The sequence below is a fragment of the Ostrinia furnacalis genome, unplaced genomic scaffold (assembly GCF_004193835.3).
Source record: "Ostrinia furnacalis isolate ACB-3 unplaced genomic scaffold, ASM419383v2 OfSCF7013, whole genome shotgun sequence".
In the NCBI taxonomy this organism is placed as follows: domain Eukaryota; kingdom Metazoa; phylum Arthropoda; class Insecta; order Lepidoptera; family Crambidae; genus Ostrinia; species Ostrinia furnacalis.
In genome coordinates this window covers 505,775-530,386 of record NW_021137252.1, presented here as the reverse complement: position 1 = coordinate 530,386, position 24,612 = coordinate 505,775, and the positions used below count along the sequence as shown (strand labels likewise).

At 37.1% G+C, this 24,612-nt stretch overlaps 1 long non-coding RNA gene and 1 other non-coding gene across 2 annotated transcripts; both read left to right on the top strand.

Moving 5' to 3' along the window:
- The first annotated feature begins 3,585 nt into the window (after positions 1–3,585).
- On the top strand, positions 3,586–3,658 carry TRNAV-GAC (transfer RNA valine (anticodon GAC)). Its single transcript has one exon. It is a non-coding gene; the product is annotated as a tRNA-Val (tRNA).
- A 9,576-nt stretch (positions 3,659–13,234) lies between these two features.
- On the top strand, positions 13,235–14,639 carry LOC114363165 (uncharacterized). The gene is made up of 2 exons (XR_003656755.1): positions 13,235–13,748; positions 14,271–14,639. It is a non-coding gene; the product is annotated as an uncharacterized LOC114363165 (long non-coding RNA).
- The last annotated feature ends 9,973 nt before the right edge of the window (positions 14,640–24,612 follow it).

Sequence of the window (24,612 nt, the reverse complement as noted above, 5' to 3'; positions counted from 1 at the left end):
CTTAAGTACCTACCTAGTTTTTTGGCTTATCGTACTCTCTCTCATTTCAATTTATACATATTGTTACAAATTTCAAAATGTCCATCGCCATACGTAATGAAGACAGCCTATATAAAATGTTTACTATGCCCCCGGCTGTTTCAAACCTCATAAAGCATTCGGCGAAAAATTGCTATCTGCTAATGAAAAGGTGAATAATGGAGACACTATGAAGGTAACTTGTGCTTGGACGTTGATTTACTGATCACACAAAAGGTATTATAGTTTATGCATTCGTAATCTAGGATATACCTATTTCATTTGAAAAAACTACTCTTTTAAATAAACCAGTGATGTTTTCTTAATTTTATTCGCTTTATTTGCCGGTTTTTCAGTACTAAAGTAGGTAAGTCGATTTTTTTTTTCAAAATTTTCAGTAGACGTGTTTTCTGGAGTAGGGGGGGCGAGTTTTTAATGTACTGAGCTCTATCATAGACAATAGTTTGCTAGGATGTGATCTCCAGAAATACAAATCTAAGGCTTTATTTGTAAACCTCATCAAATCAAAAGAAACATAATTATAATTTTTTGATATACTTACAATCAATGACGAAAAGTCGTAAAAAAAACTAGTCCTACCTTCCTTAAAGTTTATCTTAGATTTTGTAAATCATGAGTTATACCTTGACCCCTTTACTGAAGAACTAGTTTAAATTAAATGAGATGTCTTGTTCTATCCAAATCTACTTGGTATCACCTGGTAAGTAACTTCTGAAATAAATTGCACCCCACCAAATTACCTCACGAACCGATTGTCTAAGCGCTTCACAAACGTACAAATACCATAGTGAATTTCAATTCAATACACACTTCCAGGCCCTCGATCAGGAGGCAATCTGTACTTGTCAACTTGACATTTCATTCTCGATAAAGAGATCCCTGAAAAACAAACAAAACATTCAAATTCAAACGCTATTTTTATAAACAGAAAGTCCATTGTTGGTGGATGTTCAGTCGTTTGTTAAGAAGAGTGAGGGGATGCTAAATTTGATTCCTATTGGTTTGTTTTGTTTGTTTTAAGGTGATCTGGATGGCAGGTGACGTGAACAGCTACGAAGGATTTGGAGAGATCTTTTATTCAAAATAAAGCACTAATATTATGAGCAAATCACAAAATATGTAGTATCTAATATCTCTAGGACAGGGTTTCTCAAACTTTCGGGTCTACAAACCCCTGTTAAAGTTTCCAGGTGACAGCGAACCTCTTAAAACTAGCTAATGAAAACCAAGGGGAGTTTTACCCCAAAGAAAATAATAAAATTAAAAAAAAATCTTTTTAATATTAATGTGAAGAAACAAAGCAGTGTCTTCACATTAATTTCTTGTCGCAAATGGAGTCAATTTTAGGAGTAGGGGAGACTGGGTACGGTTGAAACAATTTTGCTGTTATTGTCTATAATTTTGTTGTTTAATAACCAAGTGACGATTACGATACGTGAAATTGAAATTTGAAGTTTTAGCTATGATATGGCTGTATCATTATAGTTCCTGGGTTACTATTTTCGGAAATATACGAAATTTAAAAAAAAAGAAATTTTGTTTCAACCGTCCCCATGCCAGGGGCGGTTGAAACAGCGATTTGGGTCTGTTGAAATACATACAAATAATACAATAATTACTAATAAAACGTGTTTTATTTATCATTAATACTACGAATATTAAAATTATGGTACCACATGACGACATTAATCAGTCTAAGTATTTAATATTTCTAAAACATTAATTAGCCTTTGATAAGTAGTAAACATTTAAAAAAATTACAGAAATATGATAAAATAAATGATATTTCCAAATCTAATAAACATTAATAATAAAATAATATTAACATTCTAAATAAAGTTAACGAAAATCTTTATTTTTTTTTCAAACCATACTTTTCCGCCGCTTTCCGCAGTGAATCTCCAGCTTTTATGCTTTACCAAGTGAATTTCCTCCCTGGAAATCTTCCTTACCCAAACTCTCAGCATTTACAAAAAATAAATATTAATACATTTTCTGTTTCAACCGTACCCAAAAAAAATGTTTCAACCGTCCCCAACCCCACTTTTGGTAAAATATACTTTATAGTTTTGACACTAATAATCACACATTAAAAATAGTTACTGTCCCTTATTCTACAAGCTTCATTATAATCGCAAACGCACACTCGATACATTCACATAAAAGGAACAGGTAGTATAAGCGTTAATGTCTGAAGAAAAATACTTACTTTGGGTAGTAAAAAACAAAATGGTGTTTTATACACAACGTCAACGCGTTAGGAAGTTATTAGGCACTAAATTCGTGTTCGGACCTGTCTTCCGCTTCTTTTTCCCCTAGGACCCCTCACTCCCCGCGGAACCGTTTACGAGATATTTGCTCTGTTTCAACCGTCCTTAGTTTCAACCGTACCCAGTCTCCCCTACCTAATTTTGGACCATTTTGTTAAGTTATTTACCTCATTTTAACCGTTATTTGCTTTTTGTATGGAGTTTGAGAGATTTTTGACGTTTGTCAAAGTTAAAGTAAGATGGCGCAACTCAGCCTTAGTTTGGCACCATTACGTAAATATTATTCGCGAACCTCGTTTCATCGAATTGCGAAACCCGGGTTCGCGTACCTAACTTTGAGAAACCCTGCCCTAGAACTATGACTTAATGTGATGTTATCGTACCGACTTAATAAAAATCCTTAGAAGAAAACAGTAAAAGTGACTTAGATGAAGTAACTGCTTATTTATAACGCGTGAATAACTACGGAACCCTACACGGCGCGCGGTCACGACTCATGCTTATCCAGTTTTTTAAATAAATAATTAATACACTTAAACTGGTAATTTAAAACTATTTTTATTCCAAACCACACATAGGTATCATTATTAAGAATACAATGATTTTAAAGCAGAAATTTGCGTTTTCGTTAAATTATTCTCCATAATTTCTCGCCATTATTTGCAAAGGATATTGGGTTTATGATAACTGAAAAGCTTATTAAAATACAATGGAAAACTATACCCCTATTTTCATTTGCGTATTCCCGTTGAACCATTATTTCGTTTGCAAAAAAATAGAAATACGAATAGGGTAGAGACCCCGTTTGTGGGCACTGCGGGCTACTCCGAAACGCTGTTTACGTCGTAGTTTCGTGTCTATCTGTTGCCTGAAAGGGATGGCAACATTCGAAACTTAGGATAACGTTTTTCAGAGTAATCCCCCTGTATTTTTTTGCTTACTAAAAGTTGAAATGTGTATCAAAAATCCAAAAATGACTTCATACGTAGTTGAAAATTAAGATGAATATAAAATAAATCTACACTATTATTCTAAAGAGACTACAAAACTATTGGACCGATTTGAAAAATTCTTTCACCATTAGAACATTGCTACATTATTTTTTATGAACATAAACGGTACGAAGTTTGCCGGGTCAGCTAGTTTTGTGATAAAAAATATTTTGTAATTTTAGTTAAATAGTTAATAAAATTTCTTAGCGATTAGAGTCGCTTCTCAAACTGAATTATAAATAACTTAGGTATTACACTTAAAAATTTCGGCGGGTTCATCCAATGTCTAAGTAGCTCAGATGGAAGAGCAGTCGCCCGACAAGCGAAAGGTCGTGGGTTTAATTCCCGCCTTAGGCACTTCGATTTTTTCAAGTTATTTATAATTCTAGTTAAATAGTTGTCAAAAACGGTGTAAAGACGGCCCAAACCAGTACTTTTACCCTATTTTGCAAAATTCAACGTTGCGGCGGCAAATCCTTAGTTATTTCGCTAAGTCCCGGTTTTACGTTTGCCGTCACGTTTGTAGTAGAGATTTTCATATGTGCACTACACAATTTCATTTTGGGACACAAAGCTGCAATTTTGGGAGTGGTTGCTTGTTAGTCGGATATTGGTGGGTAAAATATGTTTTGTTCTATCAGGGCAAATAAAACTTCTGACAGAAGAGCTATGGTAAGTACTTTATACACATTTAGATGTTATTTGAAGTAAGGTCGTAGAACATTTATCAACCTGGAAAGATTTCTAACCGTATCAACTCGGGGCGGTCAGTATTCTTTGTATGCAACGCGCACTTATCAGCACCTTAACGTAAACGCATCGTTTCGCGGTTGACAGCGCGCGTGATGACAGCTCGTGAAAGATGATACGGCGTTGCTTTCCGAGTTGATAAGTCTGCTATGACCTTTTAAATGTCTATTATAATTGTAGACACTGTATAAAATTATGCTTCTACCAAAAGCCTTCCATATAGTTCAAGGTATATAAAAACCTTTAAAAAGTACGTATCAATCTTCTAACATAATATGAAGTAACGTTGTCAGTATACTATTTGGGCTGCCATGTTCCCAGTTACTAGAATTCAATATCAATACGCATTTGATCCATTAAATATTCCTAGAACATTGGATATGTAGATGATGTTGTTATGTAAGGTGAAGTGATACACGAACATATATTATCATACGGTCGGCATTAGAATCAATATCATAGTACCGATGAGCACGTACGCTCATATATTGTATGTGTAGTGATGTGATCCGTTGACCGGTGTGCTTCTCGAATAACTTGATGATCGATTGGCCAAAGTAATCTGTTCTAAAAATTATAACTTAAATAAATCAATAATACCTACTTAATATTCATCCCTATACCTTTTGATTACAAAGAGGCCTTCAGGCTGAACTGTCTTTCCTCGATCGGTCCCACTGGAATTGTACTACTACTTTAACAATGAGAAATTACCATTAAAATACCTAAATGAAAATTCTGGACATAAGATCTTAAACTTTAGCGTTCCATTTCAAGTAAAATAGAAAAACACGGGTCTCAACGCGACATTTGAAAATTTGATACTCTATTTTAATACTAAACATCATAATAAATAGTATGACAATTATTTATTTTAATTTAAAAGGTTTGAAACCTTTGTTTGGAGAAGCTTTGTTACCACAAAGGAAATAAATTATATGTATTCTATAATTAAGTCCTTTCTTGGTTTTACAAGAGCTGTAGAGGTGAAAAAAGTACTATTATTCAAATAATGAAACATCCTTGTCAAAAATAGGCAGATAATGTTCGGTATTTAGCTACTTTATGACACAGCCAGAACATTAGTCAACGCCATAGGAATAGGCAACATCTATCAATCGATTATTTACTCATGTCAACAATCGAGTCACGATCCGAGTCAACATAGCCCACACAACACTAAATCACCCATAAATCGAAACGGGCCAGTGCGGGCCATAAAGTTGGACCCATAAAATGAACCATTACGGGACCCCACCGTGAGACCGGCGTTTTTATATCCCCACCTGCGCCATATTAATGTTGACCCTTTAAAATTGATGCGCAAAAATGTATTTCCTTTGCTTAATAAAACATTTTTTCTTGATCTCCCAGCCGGAAAAGGTAAATCATTCGGGGATTCGATGAATTGTGCGCGAATATTTGGACCACAATGCTGCAACGAGCAGAAATTTTATTTATGCGCGACTGTTTTTATGAGAGTGAAATGTATTTTAATTTTAGGTGCGTTAATAATTTTTTAAAAAGATTATTAGTAACTTGTTATTTCACAAACGCTTATTCTGATCACGAATCAGTAAAATTCGTACTTCGAAAAAAATTCAATTGAACTTTAACTATAGTTAGTCAAAGAAAAATACCTATTTACACTACCTACTTTACGTGGCTTCCTTCAGCGTGCTTCAGCTGTAGGCTATTCGACATAATAAGCGAGCGATCTGCGTAGCTCGATTACGGCTCGATGGTGCCGCAGTGTAGACTTATTGCAGTATAGCGAGCCACAGTACAATTGATGTCGCACGGAAAATATTTGCTAAAAATCCCACTTTCATTTGTAATTTTTTTTGGTTGATAATGCGTTTATATAATTCATAATAGATCACCAAAATAAATATGGCGAGCATTGAAATCAACACCCTGTTTACTTTAGGATTTGAGTTTTATGTTTATTGTTAAAACTCAAAAAAAACATGCTTATTCTCCCTAAATTGAAACAGCTATTATTTATTACCAACAATATTATTATTTTTTCTAATGTTCGTCATCGTTTGTATGCGGAAAGAAAACAGATTCAAATAACGGCTGCTTTAAATCTGTCAGCGAAACAGAATAACTAATTTGGAAGCACTTAAGCTGAGGGTGTGTTTATTAAGTGAATGTCAATAAGTGTCAAATTTCCCAGGCTTTAAGGTAAATTATGCGGTAATAGGTTGAGGTCGTCCACTTTGTAAGACGTTTTAAACGGAAAATGGCTTATTTTTATGTACTTTTAAACGTGATATCAGCTGAACTTTATTATTCTTAACTAGCGGCCGCCCACGACTTCGTACGCGTGGACCACGTTTTACCCCCTTTGGGGTTGAATTTTGCAAAATCCCGTCTTAGTGAGCACATACGTTCTAAAAGGAACTCCTATACAAAATTTGAGACTTAGCACTTGCAGTTTCTGAGATATTGTGATAAGTGAGTCAGTCAGTAACCTTTTATAAATAAAGATTTGTTTACTTACATAGCTATAAATTCATCAAATTTTCTTAACTTCAAACCGAAGCGAGCTATAAATATTTACAAGATTTTCGCAAAGAATTTGGGCAATCTTTATATCTTTTGTTGCAGATAAAAATCAATCTAAATGGCTTAAAAATGGGAAGATATCATCACGCCTACGACTGTACAGTGACTTATCGAAAAATAACCTTTTTGCTTCAATAAATATGGTTCAATTTGCGTAGGCTTTGAAAACGCGCAATATCATAATTCCAATCCTTTATTCAGAACAACTTACCCCAGTAAGAATGAGTGAATGAATACCCTTTATTTCAACGCAGTAAGGTTCATATTAGCATTGTAATTTCAGGTCAAGTGTACGCACTGTTCAGTCGAAAACACCGTTCTAAATTCAAACCAACAGGATATTGCGAAATCGGGTGCGTACGAAATGATTTAATATTGGATGGTTCCGTGCTAATCAATTTTCGGCTAATGAACTAAAACAATACGTTTTGTGTTCATTATTGGGACTAAATTCTATACATTTGTGTAACAGTAAAATTTTACGGCATAGGCTTCTGTTCTTTTTTTTTTAAATTATTTATAGTAGGAGAAAGTTGGACTTTCTTAGACATCTTAGCTTTAATTGCCAAATGAGGCATCATTGTTCCCATTTTGGTCGGGATATTGCAAATAAGTACCTCATTGTCTGAAAATAAATATGATTTCGTGCGAAGTATTAAAGTTTCTAATTACCACGTTGGGCGCCATCTTTTTCTTGGCGCCCAACATGTATCATATGAATATATTTACGAGAGAAAAAAAAACCCTATGTTTCCTATAGATTTTCTGTGACAGGCCGAATTTAACGGGTTAAAGCTAGAACAGTCAGCTACAAATAGTTCATGATATCCAAAGTGACCGAAAAGTTGACAACACTATCGTATTCCAATCGTAACAAAGACGTGTTGCTTACTTTTGGGCTATATTGCGAACTTTTGGATGGTTGGGTGTCAAGAATTTGACGGTGACTGTACAAGATAATGAGAAACCATTACACCGTTGAACCCTAAGCGAAATGTCACTACTTATAGGTTGAATAAAGAAATAAATCCTCTCAAATCCTCCTTTCGTTTCATCAGCACTTAGATGCTATTGATCTGAAATCCCCTGTGTTTCAGGTAAACAGCTTCGATTCCATCTTCAACCGGAAATGATCCTTCTGGAACAAGCCTTAAGGACGATATTGGGTAGTCAAAGTCCAGTTATTCTTGAGGATTCGCCTTCGTTTTCCGCTACTTACTTTCTAGGATTGTGTATTTAGAAACAGTAAAATTTTAAAATCACTGTGACAGTAAATGCTTTGCGCCTCATAGCCCGTCGTTCGTAAGTTCGTTCGTTTTTTTCAGCCAAATGACGTCCACTGCTGGACAAAGGATTTCCACAAAGACCGGTCTTGCGCTGCTCGCATCCAGGTGCTTTTCGCCTTCTCCAGGTCATCAGTCCATCAAGTGGAAGGCCTGCTTAGTAACTTATTAATTACAGATTACTGTTATTATCTAGATACGTTTATGTTACGTATGTACCTAGTTAATGAAAGCTCATGGATGAAAATCCTACCTAAGACAGTCACCTTTTTCAAGCATTGAAACAGGCCTAAGCTTGATTCATAGAATATTATACAATATTCATCTCATAATACTTCGTTCTTAAATGCATATTATTCCATAATTCACTCTACATTACCCCAGTCCTTTTCAGTCTCAAAAATGTCTCCCAGATAATTATCCCTGCCCGATAAAATCACATTCTCCCGAAAAATTTCGCGGCCCAAATTCCTGTACCCGAAATTCCAAAGGGACAACATAAACACCAACGTAAAAAAACTAATTTCACTTATTACTAGCGGCTGCCCGCGATTTTGTTCGCGTGGATCCCGTTTTACTCCTTTAGAGGTAGAGTTTTGTAAAATCCGTTCTTAACGGATGTCTGCACCCTATAATATATGGACTGCCGAATTTCAAGTTTGTAGGTGTTACAGATTCTGAGATTTCGTGATCAATCAGTGAGTGGTATTAATTAAAATAAACTAGCGGCCGCCCGCGACTTCGTACGCGTGGATCCCGTTTTACCCCCTTAGGGGTTGAATTTTGCAAAATCCCGTCTTAGTGAGCATCTACGTTCTAAAAGGAAACCGTGACGCGTTTCTGAGATTTCGTGACTAGTGAGTGAGTGGTCAGTCAGTCGCTTAGATAGATACTCGTATACGATTCGCAGAAAGATATTTGCATTGCCACGCAGGTTCGATAACTTTAGCTCCATATTTATTCGAATGCAATATAAAGTATCTTCAGTTCTTTAAAACTTTCTTATTCTACTCGTATTCTCTCAATAATGTGGTCGCAGGTAAAAGCATGCAAATGTCACTTTTAAAGTATGAAAATCAAAATTTTCTCTTCAGCAAGTTACGCCCGTATTCACAAACATTACTGTGAGGTTTCACAGTGCGCGTGGACGCACAGGGTGACACAAGAACCAATCACAGAGCTCTATTCAACGCTGCGCGCTGTGCGTTCGATTTGCTGCTTCACTTAAGCAAGCATCGTTTGTGACTACGGGCGTTAGAGTCGGAATCCTGCATTACTGGGTCCTGCAAAACTGGATTGTCGAACCAACGAGCCCTTAAGAGCACATACACGTCTTTTGACTTGGAAAATTGATAGCCTGAGATACTAAGTCAGAAATAAAGTGTGTACGTTTTTATCTTTTTTCGTGGTAAAACAACGAAACATATGAAATGATATCATCACGAGCACATTTATATTTCAGATTGTATTGTCTCTAAAACAGGTAGCGGCTTGACTGATCGCGGGCGGAGCCGGGTGTAGTGCTTGTATTAGCCGAGATATACGTGCTACTATGTGTCGTACAGGATGCATGTTGCTGTGGATACGGTATTTGTCACAAAATATTTTGATGAAGTTGTTCGCACGTTGTTCCACATCGCACGGTTGGTAGAAACCTGCATCCAGCGCCTTCCTGCTACCTTTATCAGGTCGTCGGTCCACCTTGTGGGTGGAAGTCCCACGTAGACGTGGATGTGGCAGTTATTGGGGGAGGCCTATGTTCAGCAGTGGACGTCCTGTGGCTGAAATGATGATGATGATGATCTAAATAATGTATTTTGTGTCTGTGATTCCAGAAGAGTTGACGTAGTAATAGAATCAACTCCTGTGGATATCGTAAAAGGCGACTAAGCTGTAAATATGCCAACATAATATTATGCTCCCTAAACGGTCTGGCTAGGGTAGGGAGTGGGTTGTGCTCCTGCAGCAGAGACTTCATTACCTGATGATGGTATAGATATAGATAGAAATGGATTGGAACACAAATTCATAAGCATATATCGCTCCATCCACGAAGACGCGCCCCACCATTCTCCCGCTAATGTTCGAGTGTTATCGGTACACGCTAAATCATCCATGAGTGCACACGCACACTATAATAATGACGCGCGGATTGCTCGGATCAAACTCCCCGCACCCTGCGCTTCCCTCGACTAAAAATTTGTGGGGCGCGTCTTCGTGGATTAAACAGTCTATAATAAAATTCATGGTTTAGACATGGTGGATATGTGGTAAGAAGCTAGTCATGCCTATAGTTATCTAGAGGTTAAAAAAAAGATAATGACGTTTATTAAACCGTCGTGGATTATCTATTTACCAAACCATCCTCTAAACAGGCTCGTAATTTTTCCCATTATTTTCAATTTAAACCACGCCCACGTAACCCTAAACACCATCATCATTTTTTATGAATACCCAACAATTGCGTAAACTCTTTATAAACGATAATGCTCGCAATGACTCAACAGGCCCAATATAAGGGTCACAACAGACATGCGACTTTTAGATTTTGCGACTGTATCTATGCAGCTTCGCGATTCGGACGTGGTATCGGAATCGCGCGTTTTGGCAACTCTATCGTGACAGCATCGCGATTTTGCGACATCATGCGTTCGGAAGCGGTATCGGAATCGCGGGTTTTTGCGACTCTATAAATGCAGCATCGGATTTTGCGACATCATGCGTTTCGATGCGGTAGGTATAGAAATCACGCGATTTAGCTATTATCTTTGCAGCATTGTGATTTTGCGACTTCATGTGTTAGGACACGGCATCGGGATCGAGCATTTTAGCAACTCTATCGATGTAGCCACACAATTTTGCAACTCCATGCGTACTGCAGTATCGGGATTGTGCGTTTTAGCGACTGCAGTCGCTGCGTCGAGCTTTTTAAAAGCGTTTGGCGTTTTTCAGTGTGTGGAACGTGTGATCACTGCATTCAGCTTCTAAAAAGCAGCTAAATCACTGAACACAGAATTGAACACAGACGCTAAAAGTTGCATGTGTGTTCTAAGATTCCGATACCGCGTCCGAACGCATCAAGTCGCAAATTCGCGATGCTGCATCGATAGAGTCGCTGAAACGGACGATTCCTTTACCATTCAACCGCATGTAGTTGCAAAATTGCGATGTTGCATCAAAAGAGTGGCTAAAACGCGCGATTCTTATACCATAATTAATTTTTAACTTTTGCGTTGCATTTAAATTAATTTAAACAGGTTTTAACGCGATACGCGACGCTCCAGTCAGCCTGTGACCGCGGCCGGTGCAACCCGGTCGAAACGTCAGGCAAATACAGGTAATATTTCAATGTTACCTAATCCGCGTATCGCGTTAAAACCTGTTTAAATTAATTCAATTTCAATACCATGTCCGAACGCATGAGGTCGCGAAGTCGCGATGCTGCATCGATAGAGTCGCAAAATGGCCGATCGCCGAAGCTAAAAGTAGCGTGTCTGTTATGCTCCTAAAGCACGCTGTTCACGATAACACAATCCGCTTTATGCCCCATCAGCGTAAACCACGTCAAATTACTGTAACAAAACCTATACCATCTGAGATACTGCCAGTTTATTGGCACTAAAATTTTAAATAAGGGTCCCGGTACACTTTACTGCAATAGGCATGGTATGGCGATATTGTTGTCACAAGTGGACTCTAAAGGTGGGCCCTTTAGTTTGTAATTAAAGAAGTAAAGGGTAGACCACCAGCAGGTAGGTTAATCTCAAGAATTAATGAGAATTTGATATAATTCGTCGTTTAACCATCACCATGACATATTGTACTTTTGTTGAATTTTGGTACATAGGTAAGGATATTGGACTTGGATTAGGACATGGGCTACTTTTTGTCGTGAAATAAAACTTGAAGGGAATAAAATGCGATGTGAATGTTTAGGTTAGAGTCGTTCGTTAGTCGTTGGAAAGGCGATAGTCACTATAATGCTGTGGGTGTACCGCAGGCTTGTTGCCTTCTAGTGTTTGGTAGAGCTTGTTCTCTACCACATAATCTTCGGTTCGGTTCTTAATTCTAGTTTAGTAGGCGTAAAGCATACTAAGTGTAAAGGAAAAAGGAAAAAAAAGGTTTTAACTTCTCCCCCTCTTTCTCGTAATATAAACTTTTCGGCCGTTTGGTGTAGTGGTTCGAAGTGGACTACTATTCCGGAGGTAGCGGGTTCGATTCCCGCACAGTACAAACATTTGTGTGCATGAACATATTTGTATTTACAAAAAAAAAAAGTATTTAAGTATGTTTATATCCGTTGTCTAGTAGGTACCCATAGTACAAGCTTTGCTTAGTTTGGGACTAGAAGCGCACAGTGTAAAATGTCCAAGGATATTTATTTATTTATTTATTTTCGATTTTAAAAAGGGCAGGACAGTGTGCGCTGACTCTAACGCTCGCGATGACGCTGCGATGTGTCGGCGGTATTTTTATTATGGGCTTAGGCAGGCGTAAAATTGTAGAATTTAGAAAATAGATAAGCTGAGTTACGGCCATATTTTAATGAGAGAAAAATTTGCATTTTATAAAAATGAGGCTATGATGATGGTCGTTAAACGGAATTAAATTCAAATACTGAAGATTTAGGACATTTTGAGTGAGTTTCCCTGCGTGATCGAATCANAACCGACATAGCTCGCAGAATTGCTAAAATCAAGTGGCAGTGGGCGGGGCACATAGCTCGTAGAGACGATGGCCGTTGGGGCAGGAAAGTTCTCGAGTGGCGACCACGGGCTGGAAAACGTAGCGTGGGCAGGCCTCCTACTAGGTGGACCGACGATCTGGTAAAGGTCGCGGGAAGAGCCTGGATGCGGGCAGCGCAGGACCGTTCATTGTGGAAAACCTTGGGGGAGGCCTTTGTCCAGCAGTGGACGTCATTTGGCTGAAACGAACGAACGAACGAAGGACATTTTAGATGGATTTTTAGATAGTAGATAAGAAAGCTAGTAAGAGCAATCTAAAATTATAATAAATTAAATATTAAATCTAACTATTGATTAACCTTGTGGTGGACGCCACGCTACGTTTTCCGGTACACAGCCTTCTCTCCAGAACCTTGCTGCCCCATCGGCCGTCAGTTCTGCGTATTATGTGCCCTGCCCATTTCCACTTAAGCTTGCTAATCCACCCAACCACAAGGTGGACCGACGACATCATAAAGGTAGCAGGAAGGCGCTGAACGCAGGCCGCTACCAACCGGGCAACATAGAAAGCATTGGGGGAGGCATATGTTCAGCAGTGGACGTCCCATCCCAAGCAGCACGACAGGCTGTATAGAAGCTGTATTTTAGTTTATTTATATGCCACAGGCTGTATAGTGAGGCTGTACAAGGACTGTATAAGCGCTTATACATCCTCTGTAAGTAAAAATTGGGCCCATTGTTATACAGCCTAATGCGTTATTATAGCTGTATAGTAGCTGTATAGTAAAAAAATTGGCTGTACTATAGCTGTAGAAGAGCTGTAGTATGGTATTGAAGAAAACAATATGCGTATAGTTATTCTCTTATAAGTTTCTTAAAAAGATAATAGTTCTTCATTGGTTTTTTAAGAAGATTACAAAGTGAAATTTATGAAACAATCGCATCTTTTTAGTTTTTAGTTATGGTGGGCCGCCAATTTACTGTGAAGTTAATAAGTCAAGAACAAATTTTGGACTTTAGGTCACTATCTATCACTATAATTGCAGATTCAACGTGCCGACACATTTTTACTGTGAAATAGTGCATTGTTTTGTGGAAAAATATTCACGCGCCCGCGAAATACTGAAGAATTCAAGAGGAATATTACCAAAACAAGTAAGTAAGTTTATGAATTTGAGGTTAGAATCATAAGATTGTTAAATAATACTGTACAACAGGTACCACTTATAATTTTTTTCTCTGAAAATCATAACTATATCTTCAGCAATACTCAAAATAATGTAAGAAGTCACATTTTCTTTTGTTGTTATTTGTTCGAAAATGGCGACAGATTTCATACAGCCTAAAAGATATCTGGAGAGTATTATAGATCCCGTGGTTTTACTACGCACTTTCTGGATACCATTACACAGCTTTTACCCTTTAATAGCCGTTATAATCGAATATTTTTATTATATAGGCTGTACATCAGTTTTCAGCAAATAAATTATACAGCTCTTTAGGGTTACGTGTTAAAAATGAAAAACCTTCTAGCATATTTCTTATCAATAAGTTTTGCAAACAAGTGACGCTTATTTGAACTATTTTCAAGTTAAACTTTCGGTTAAACTTATAAAATATAAATTTGTTTATTTCGACTTGTACTATCTCATTAATTAATTGTATATGTGATTTCAGGCATTCAGTCAACCAGAAAAGCCGTCAATTTCATCTACAGCAACGTGAGCAACAACATCTACACCAGTAGTTCCAAAATCTGCAGCACAATACGTCATTTAATATGTGGATGAATCTGATGTGGCAGCAACGGTTCCACAGCAAAACACTGATGTAAATCAGATGGAAAATTATCTAAAATTGATTTTAGACAGTGAAATTAATAACCCACAAACAATAAATGCTCTAATGGACAGCCAAAAAAAATGTTTCATAAATTGGCAAGTCTACTGTGCAGATAGAATACGAATTTTCCAAGTGTGACAATACCAAAAACACAGATGTGGTCGCATTGGGTAAAACCAGCAATCCAATCGAAAATGAAGCTTTTGTCATAAAACCAATTGATTCAGTTAATTATGTAACTGTTTTTCTTGTGTATCTAGTAAATAAGTAACTCTTTGATTATTTTTAGTTACTTAAGATATCCACTGATGGATATTTCTATTATGTTTGAAGTGCCATTGAAAACCCGTATAGACTGGTTTTTCAATGAATAAAAATATATTTTCTCAATGACAAGTTTTTTTATTTCTATTTTAAACTGTACTCGTATGTAAAAGGGGGGCTTTTCTAAATCCTCACTTTTATTATCGTATGCCGTTTTTGCTACGGACCCTTCATTAGACGTTGACTGAACTTGCGCTTGACTATAGATTGTTCTATCAATGAATTTGTTCTTTTCAATGTCTTCACATGTATCACTGGTTTTGTTGATGATTAGTTATGTTTTGCTATTTTCTTTGAATTTTCCTTTTTACTCCACCACATGTTTTTCTTTTTTTCCACATATTTCTATTCACCACACAACGTTTCTACAAATCAAGGACAACTGTCAGTAATACAGATCAAAGCTGTATTACAGAATTCATTTATTAATATAGTTCTATAGAATCATATTTGACAGTAGTTATGAAACTATTACACTGACAAGAGTGTACAATTACGCATTAATAATAAGCTTTAGAAAGGAGTTTTAATATACCATTATACAGAAACAAGTATAAAGTGATACCATTTTAAAACTTATAGCTGTAGTAAGAAAGTGATCACATGCAAAATACAGCCACTATGCAGCTTGAAGGATAACATTAGATTGAAGTGTCAAAAATGCTTAGGGTTTTAAAGTGGAGTTCAAATATTCTATTTTAAAGCCTTAAGTTTACACGGAGTATTTTATAAAAACTTAGTACAGCTTTATCTGTATAATAACGGTTTAATCACTTTTATAAGTAAATAATCTTTTCTTGACACCTTTATAGATCGCCAGTAGAACTCTAAGTTCTAATAGTGCTGTATATTTGATGTCGGCAACGCTTGCGTGCTGCTTGGGATGGCTTTGAAGATGATGATGATGATGAACCTAACTTTTGCACTGATTCAATTCAATGATTGTGAGTTATCTTTGCCATTCTCTATGGAGCAAATTGAATTCATCAAATGTCAGAAATAAAATAAATTAAATACCCAGTTCGCATGATAACTCAAAAGTCAAAACTTTAGTGAAAATATCTGAGCAAATATTCGTCACTGGATAATAAGCGGTCACAGGTATACGCACGGCTGGGCATAGGCGGTAGCGGTAGCGATTTAAATACAAACATATCGTCACTTATCATGAACGGTGTCATGCTTGAATGTAGTGCACCTCGATCCATTAGGATCACAAAAACAGCAGATGTATTATTATGTGTTTGGATGAGAGGGACTTATTTATATTCTTCTGATACCGACACCAGAAGAGCCATCCTTGTTCTAGCCAACACAAACGTATTCAATGATTAACTACATAAAACAGTTTTATTAATTCATTTCGAGTGTTAAATAAGAGGCAACTGGGCGTATTTGGTCTACGTTTCTATCGTATACGGTTTGTATATTAAAATGACAACAAATATTTAGTCACATTTATTTGGCTATGGGTAGGCAACGCATTTGGTAGCTAGGTAAATATCCCAGATCACTGTTTTCCAGGTAGGATCTTCCTCCTAAGATACGCATTACCTTCAAAAATCGCTAATCGCCTCCGCCTATGTTCCGCCCAGCTCAAACTGTACTGTATTAATTTCTTTGCAAGTTCATTGGCATCCTCCCGGGATCGTCTCAAAGGTTTGCTACGTGCACCTGAATTCGACTGCTAATGAAAGCAAAAAACATAGAAGGATGATTAGCACAACTAAAAGGCATTAGGATTCCATACCCAATGGGGTATCCGCTCTCACTCTTCCCGTGGATGTTGTAGGAGGGGACTAAAGGATAAATATGCGAACATCAGGCCTCCCCAACATGGCTGGACAGCAGGGGGTTGTAGGCCAAACCTCCACTTTGCCTATGGTGGATTATAGAAGGTCTTTCTGTAGTGGAGTGGAGATTAAATTACCAGATGATGATGACAATAACCAACTCTGTTAATATTGATGAACTTTTGCTGTCCCAGGTCTGATTTAGAGGTTTATTCACAGGACAATATATGTATGACTGAGAGTAAATCGAGTCCTTACTTTGTTATACCAGTTATCATCATCATCATCTCAGCCATAGGACGTCCACTGCTGAACATAGGCCTCCCCTAATGCTTTCCATGCTGTCGGGTTTGCGTCCTGCGCCTTCCTGCTACCTTTACGATGTCGTCGGTCCACCTTGTGGGTGGACGTCCCACGCTGCATTTTCCGGTACGCGGCCTCCACTTCAGAACCTTGCTGCCCCATCGGCCGTTACCTTACCATAATACCAACCTTACCAGTTATACGAACCTTTATATTTATCATTATTTCAATGCAGTTTACTCGAAGATAACATTATATTTCCAGGAACAAAATTTCTTTTCCATAGCCTTAAGCTACTGTTAATTTCATTTCTTTGAAGGAATTGCTGCGAGTTTCCCGTATGAGGTTTTTCTATGCTTATTTTATGTGCCTCGAGCTATGCGAGTTCAGAACTCATTTTGCGAAGTTCTCCATGCTAAAAGCATGTTAAAGTAACAAATCATACAAAAGTAATCATGTTGCAGACTGGTTGCAGTTGCAGGTTTTAAAGTTTGTTATTTAATTTTGCGGTCTTTGAGGAATTTCCGTTTTGATGGAAAATACATATCACACACAGTCGGCCGGTCGGTGTAGTGGTTCAGAGCGGACTACTATGCCGAGAGGTCTCGGGTTCGATTCCCGGCCGGGCAGAAATTGAAATTATGAATTTTAATTTCTGTGACGGGTCTGGGTGTTACTATGTATAATATGTATGTATTTAAAAAAAAAGTATATAAGTAGTATATCCGTTAAGCTAGCACCCATAACACAAGCATTAAGTTGCTTACTTTGGGGCTAGCTGGCGCTGTGTGAAATTGTCCGAAGATTTATTTATTATTTATTATTATTATTACATATAACGTCTTCAGGGTCTAGTAGTTAGAATTTGATATTTTTTAGATCCTTCTTACTAGGTTTGATTCTAAGATGCGACTAGCAAATTGAAGATTATTTGTGTATTGTCCTTATGTTGGTTAGGATCGCCTAAACACCGGAAAGTGCAGCATGGGACGTCCACCTACAAGGTGGACAGACGACCTCATTAAAGGCCTTTTAATTTAGTGCATGGATATCTCTAGAACACTTTTAAGAAGAGAGCGTATCTACATCTTATAGGCCGGCAACGCACTTGTAACGCCCCAGGGACTACAGGTATCTATGGGCGACGGTAATCACTTACCATCAGGTGATCCGTCTGTTCGTTTCCCCTCCTGTCCCATAAAAAACAATAATAAACTTGATTGAACCTTCACCCCGTTTCGCAGCTCCTAACCCAAGGTATGCTCTGTGACTTGACAAATATCCGCCATTATTAAAGCTAGAAGGCGCCTATTGAGGTAAATGCGTCTCTATTTGTTACTGCTCATCGCTCGGAGCACTCCTGAGTGATTCCCGAACGGTATTCCATTAATATATTGAGTGTGTGAGTGTTTGTTCGGTTATATTAGGGTAGAAGTCAATGAAATTAAATTTGATGGGGCGGACGCGCCGGACGGCTCGTGTGTGAAAGACGTAAAAATACAATGGACTTTGTAGGTTACAATTCAGAGGGCAAAGGGAATTAGGAAAGTGTGACCAATACGAGCAACATTAATACATGTCATTGAGCTGTGACGCCCAAACATTACTATGAGGTCTCACAGTGCGCGTGGACGCACGGGGTCACACACGAACCAATCACAGAGCTCCATTCAACGAATTTGCGTTCGATTTGCTGTTTTACTTATGCAAGCATCGTTTGTGAGCGGCGTAAAATTCTAGGCAAAATGAGTTAAAAAGTTTAATAAAGCAGGAACGTATCACGTTGTCGCGAAGTGGTGAAAGTAAGTAGTAACTGTGGTCTAGCAAGACCACCGGCTTCAGACCCAGAGGTCCCGGGTTCGATTCCCAGTGGGGGTAAAATTTTCTACTTGGTTTAGTTGGTAGGGCTTGTTCTAAGTTCACCTGGCTAGCTACCATCATCTTATCTAAGTCTGTCACTATAACAACAATGTTAATAGCATTGTTGTGTTCCGTTAGTTGAAGGTCAGATAGCCTTCCTCTGTGGTTGAGGATTCCGGGTGAAGCTCGTTTCCACATTCGGCCTGATCATCACTTTCCATCAGGTGAGATGCAAGGCAAGAGCTTCCTCGTTCGATGCTAAAAAAACTCTTGTTCCAGATTTTCGCCCGTATTAACAACGATGCTTGCTTATGTGAAGCAGCAAATCGAACGGACAGCGTTGAATAGAGCTCTGTGATCGGTTCGTGTGTCACCCTGTGCGTTCACCCGCACTGTGAGACCTCATAGTAATGTTTGTGAAATGTAGGAATAATCCTGATTGTGGGACCGCAGATTTTCTTCACTAATTAACTTTTAAAATAATTCACTCAAAACTTTTCCTTTGAAACGCATTGGCCGTTTTCCCATATTTTCATTAAAGGCCTATGGAAAATTTCCAGAATAGTTGTAGTTGGATATTATGTAGTTGTAATAGAGATCATTTTGCTACGAAAATGTAGAGCATGAAGTGCAGTCGCCTGTACTGTATTTTTATTAAAGTCAGCCATTTTTCGGATTAGTGTTCGTACTAGTATTTGCTCGAAAAAGCTGTTTATTACACTAATTAGCAACTGAGATTACTGAGAATTAAAAAACATAGCCGTCATTTGGCGCAGTCGAGTAAAAATAATTTTCGGAAAGTATGTTTTATACAGGGTGTTAGGTAAATGGGTATATGAACCGACACTAGCCCATGTTAACATGGTCATTTGGTCATAGAAATGGTATGGTGAAGTCAGAAATTTGATACATTTAATTTTTTTTTAATTTTCATACAAAATTAATTTTATAAAATCCGATTTGTATGAAAATTTAAATAATTAAAATGAATATATCAATTTTCTGACTTCACCATACCATTTATATGACCATGTTAACATGGGCTAGTGTCGGCTCATATACCCATTTACCTAACACCCTGTATTTTGGATGTCACGAAAGAAAACTATTTGTTTAAGTGTTTGAATCGGAAAACGTAGTGTTGTACTCGGTGGACGAATGATCTAGTGAAGGTCGCGGGAATCACCTGGATGCGGACAGCGTAGGACCGGTCGCTGTGGAAATCCTTGGGGAGGCCTTTGTCCAGCAGTGGACAACATTTCTCAAACGACTTCAAAAAAGGAGGAGGTTCTCAATTCGACCCGTATGTTTTTTTTTTCTATGTTTGTTCCAACCTAGAGATATTGCAAAGATTTCAATCGAAGCTTCTGAGAATTATAACTGGCTCGCCCTGGTACATAACCAATGAGAGGTTACACCATGACTTAGGAATTCCCACAGTAAAGGAAGAGATATTAAAAGTTATGCCTAAATACAGAGACCGTATTCTAAACCACGTAAACGAGCTTGCAGTGGAGCTAATGAAACCGAGAGTGGTATTCTCAAGACTGAAAAGAAGAACGCCTCTAGATTTGTGTCAATAATACCTAATACGGCAAATTTCAAGCAGGACAGGGACATGTGCGAATCTGTCCTTTTATATTGACGTGGCCTTGTCATTGGACCTGGACCACAAAAGACGACTATTTATTACACATATTGCTAAATGTCCATAAAGGAGACAGATTGCATTATTTAATATATTAAAAAAAAAAAAAAATGTTTGTTACGCGATAACTCCGCCAATTACGAACCGATTTGAACAAATCTTTTTTCGGCGTATAGGTAATACCTCAAGGGTGGTCCCATTTAAATTTAATAATAGAAAAAACAACCCCCAAGGGTGGAAAATTGGGGATGAACTTTTTTATACGCAATATCTCCGCCGATTATAAATCAATTTGAACGATTATTTTTTTGTTGAATAGGTATTATCAAAAGGGTGGTTTCATGCGAATTTGAAGAAAATATTTTACCCCCAAGGGTGGAAAATTATGGATGAACTTTTTTATACGCAATATTTTTAATTTTTAGTTTTTTTTTGTGTTCACGTATTTGAAGTCGGTTTTATTTTTTTTTAAAGTTAATCATCTTCTTCTTAGTCGGGCATTCTTGTCAGAGTGGTCGTGGTTGCGCTGACGAGGCACACGGTGGGGTGTTCGATGTCATCTTCGAGGGTATTCTCCTAGCGATGTGCTTCCATTTCTGACGGTTAGAGGCGTCGGGAGTTTACTGGACTGTGGTGGACTCAGTAGCCTTTGTGATGGCGTCTATCCAGCGGGTTGGCGATCGACCGCGTGCTCTCTTGCCTTCCACCTGGCCCTGAACTACCAGTCTCTCCATCGAGTTCCTATTTCTAGAGACGTGTGACCAAAGAACTTCAGTATTCGTAGTTGGACGGCATTAGGTTGAAACAAATGTCAACATGATCAATGTCAAATGTAATTTTTATCTATCTATCTATATCAGCCTTTGGGGTTCGTCTTCAAACATAGGCCTTCAACCTTCCACCGACTTCTGTATTGAATAACGATCGTACAGTTCACCAACATAAGTGTACATATCAATTTACCTTGAAATGATTGATATTTTTTTCTTACAGGTATCATCACTACGTAGTAATAAAACAAAGACGCTTTTCGCTGTCTGTCCTTGTATGCTTTGATCTTTAAAACTACGTAACGGATTATCATGCGGTTTTTTTAATAGGTAGAGTGATTCAAGAGGAAGGTTTATATGTATGTTATGGTCAAACCTCGAAGTTCTGGCACTCCTAGGTTTGACTAGTCAATCCTCAGGTCTGACTAGAAGTCTTAGTCTAAGCCCAAACATTTCGGCCTTTGACTAAATAATGTTAGTCAAACCTAGGAGTAACTAATTTGGTCAGGCAAAGGTCGAAACTCAATTTAATAAAAACGGGGTTTGACTAGTCAAACCTCAATTAAGACTTTAAACTAAAACTTCATTATGATCTCGAACTTATTGCATAGGCGTTACGGTCGGTTTCTCTTTAGGTGAAGGTACGAGTAACCAAACTTATTTACTGAGGTTGTTTGTTTGTCAGTGTTTCTATATCGATCTTGAAATGACTAATTTTGAGGGGTTCTGTTACCTTAAATTAAAGGATAAAGAGTTAAAACGGGACCCTATTACTATGACTTCGCTAAAGGTTGTCTGTCAGCAGGCTCGTATCTCATGAATCATTCTCAAAACATTTAGTTTTTTATTCACTTTAAAAATAAATTATTCAATAAAATACTTAAATATTTAAGGGGGGGTTCCCATGCAGCAAACGTGACTTGTTGCAGTTTTCTACTCGATATTAAAACGTAATCAGGTGGAACCTTGAAGTATTCACATAATATTTAGTTGCATATCTTTTTTAAAAATAAATCATAAAATTAAAATAAAACAAATATTTGTGGACATAAAAAACAACTCCCAACTCCCATACAACAAAGAGTCTCACGGAACCCTTCGTGAGCGAATCCGACTCGCAGTTGGCTGGTTTTCTATTTGCCGTCTACTTTTGACCGAGTCTGCTAGTCGTTTCTAGGATTGACTAGGCAAAGCCCGAAACAGATTATTATAGTTTCGACGTTTGACTGAACAGTTGAGGCACTTCTAGGTTTGACTTAGTCAAAGGCCGAAATGAGAATTCGCTTCGGGGTTTGCCTGAAGGCCTTGGTCAAACCTAGGATAGACCAGTCATTCCGCGAAGAGACTACATATCGACCTTTGACTATGACATGTATACTTAGCACCCGTGCGAAGCCGGGGCGGAAGTCATATTATATTTCTGTAATATTTTTTATACGGAAAGCCAAACAAAGCCCGTACAAATAATATGAACGTGCTCACTTTTGTCAAGCACCTCGAAATGAAAATTACTCTGTTCTGTCAACCTTTTAGTGAGATGGGTTTTTTTTCAGGAGATACACTTGCTGGCAATGAAACAGCGCAATTTTTTTAAAATCACTTAGTTTAAGTTCTTAAAACGTTGCAAAGATTGTTTTAGTGTATATTACACCGGTCAACAAAAAAAAAATTTTTTTTTGCGCATGGATTTTACTTATTATATTCTGATTACATAAGCAAATTTATATAAAAAAAGTGCGATTACAAATCGAAAATATTTGCTTTTTAAGAAGTTATAGCGATTTGAATTTTCCATCTTCATAGTAGAATGTCTCATAGTCTCTAAAGATGCACGTCACATTCTCATTGGGATATATTTAAAGACAATTATGGGGGCTTATTCGCAAGAACAAGGGACACGCTTTCATCAAAATATAGTGGGATTTGAGAGACGACGTTACGAAGGCCAGTATACTGAAAGCACGATAGGGTTAGATTTTTATGAGAAAAATCTTCTATGGATCATGACAGGAAATAAGAACTTTTCATTTTTAATAAATATTTGGACTCTATTTTAAATTTTCTCTTGTGCGAATGAATCTTAAATGGATGTTTGGTATGTTTTAATAATTAGAAAGAATGAAAGAAAGAAAGAAAAAAATATGTTGGGCAACAAATTAAGTCATCTCTATGTTCATGTTTCATACATTCATTGATATGATTTTTTCTATTTTTTACACATAAAAGCAAATTCAGAACATTTTTTGTTGTTATTCTTATTTCTAGGTATTAAAGCAATAAAAATAAGCTATGCATAACCCGTGACAGTTGTTATCTTCTTGGTTATGATATTAATGAAATAAAAAAATACAATAATAAAGTTAATCTCTTTTATTGTAATGGGGATGTTGCCTGGGTCAAAAAGCAAGAGTTTTAATTAGTCCGTCAGTTAACTTATCAAAAAATACTCTACACGTATTTTTCACTTTTTCAAACTAATGAAAATTTAAAGAGATAAAGTGCCCCAAAGTTCATAAGAAGAGGCCCGTGACGTCAACGCTTGCTTAAAAATGCCGCACGTTGTGACGTCGTGCGCAACTTCAACGCACCATAACTATGTAATTATTTGTTAGATTGACAAATAAAAATATATGTGTCCAATATTTTTTGATATTAAACATTACGGACTAAAAAAATTTTTAAGGCAACTAGCCTATTCCTATGATAAAGTACCAATGTTTAAAAAAAAATCAAAATACAATGTAAATACGTAATAGCTATTGTAAGTAAGAGCATTAATTGTATGTGTATAATTTGGTCATGCAAACGCCATAGTATTACCATNAAAAAAATTTTTAAGGCAACTAGCCTATTCCTATGATAAAGTACCAATGTTTAAAAAAAAATCAAAATACAATGTAAATACGTAATAGCTATTGTAAGTAAGAGCATTAATTGTATGTGTATAATTTGGTCATGCAAACGCCATAGTATTACCATACCAGTATTGACTGATGGAATGCAGCAGCATGCATCAAATATTCCAACAATACAGTGCATATATTCATGCAATTCAGAATTTCAGACGTGTCATACTGTCCACCTCTCGTGGCTGTTGAAAGGCTGTCATAATGTGGTCTTATCTATTTATAACTGACTTACTGAATAAGCATTTTAATGGAGAAACTTTATTGTTGGTTTGTTTGTAACGTTTTCATAATATATTTTGGTATATTTTAGAATGAAGTTTTGAAATTATAGGCTTTTTTATTGAAATTTCCGAAGTCAATGGTTTTTCTCAGACAAGACAAGCAAGACAGGCTCGCACAGATAAGAATGTTCATTTCGAGAGAGTGCAGTAAGTTTCTCGCTACTTTATACGAGAGATTTATATTTCGAACAAAAACATGAAGTAGGTGTAAATATTTTTGCCATATCATCTGTCTATTTAAGGCTATGAAATATTGTGGTAAGGTTTTAAGGAATTTTAAGAATTGAAT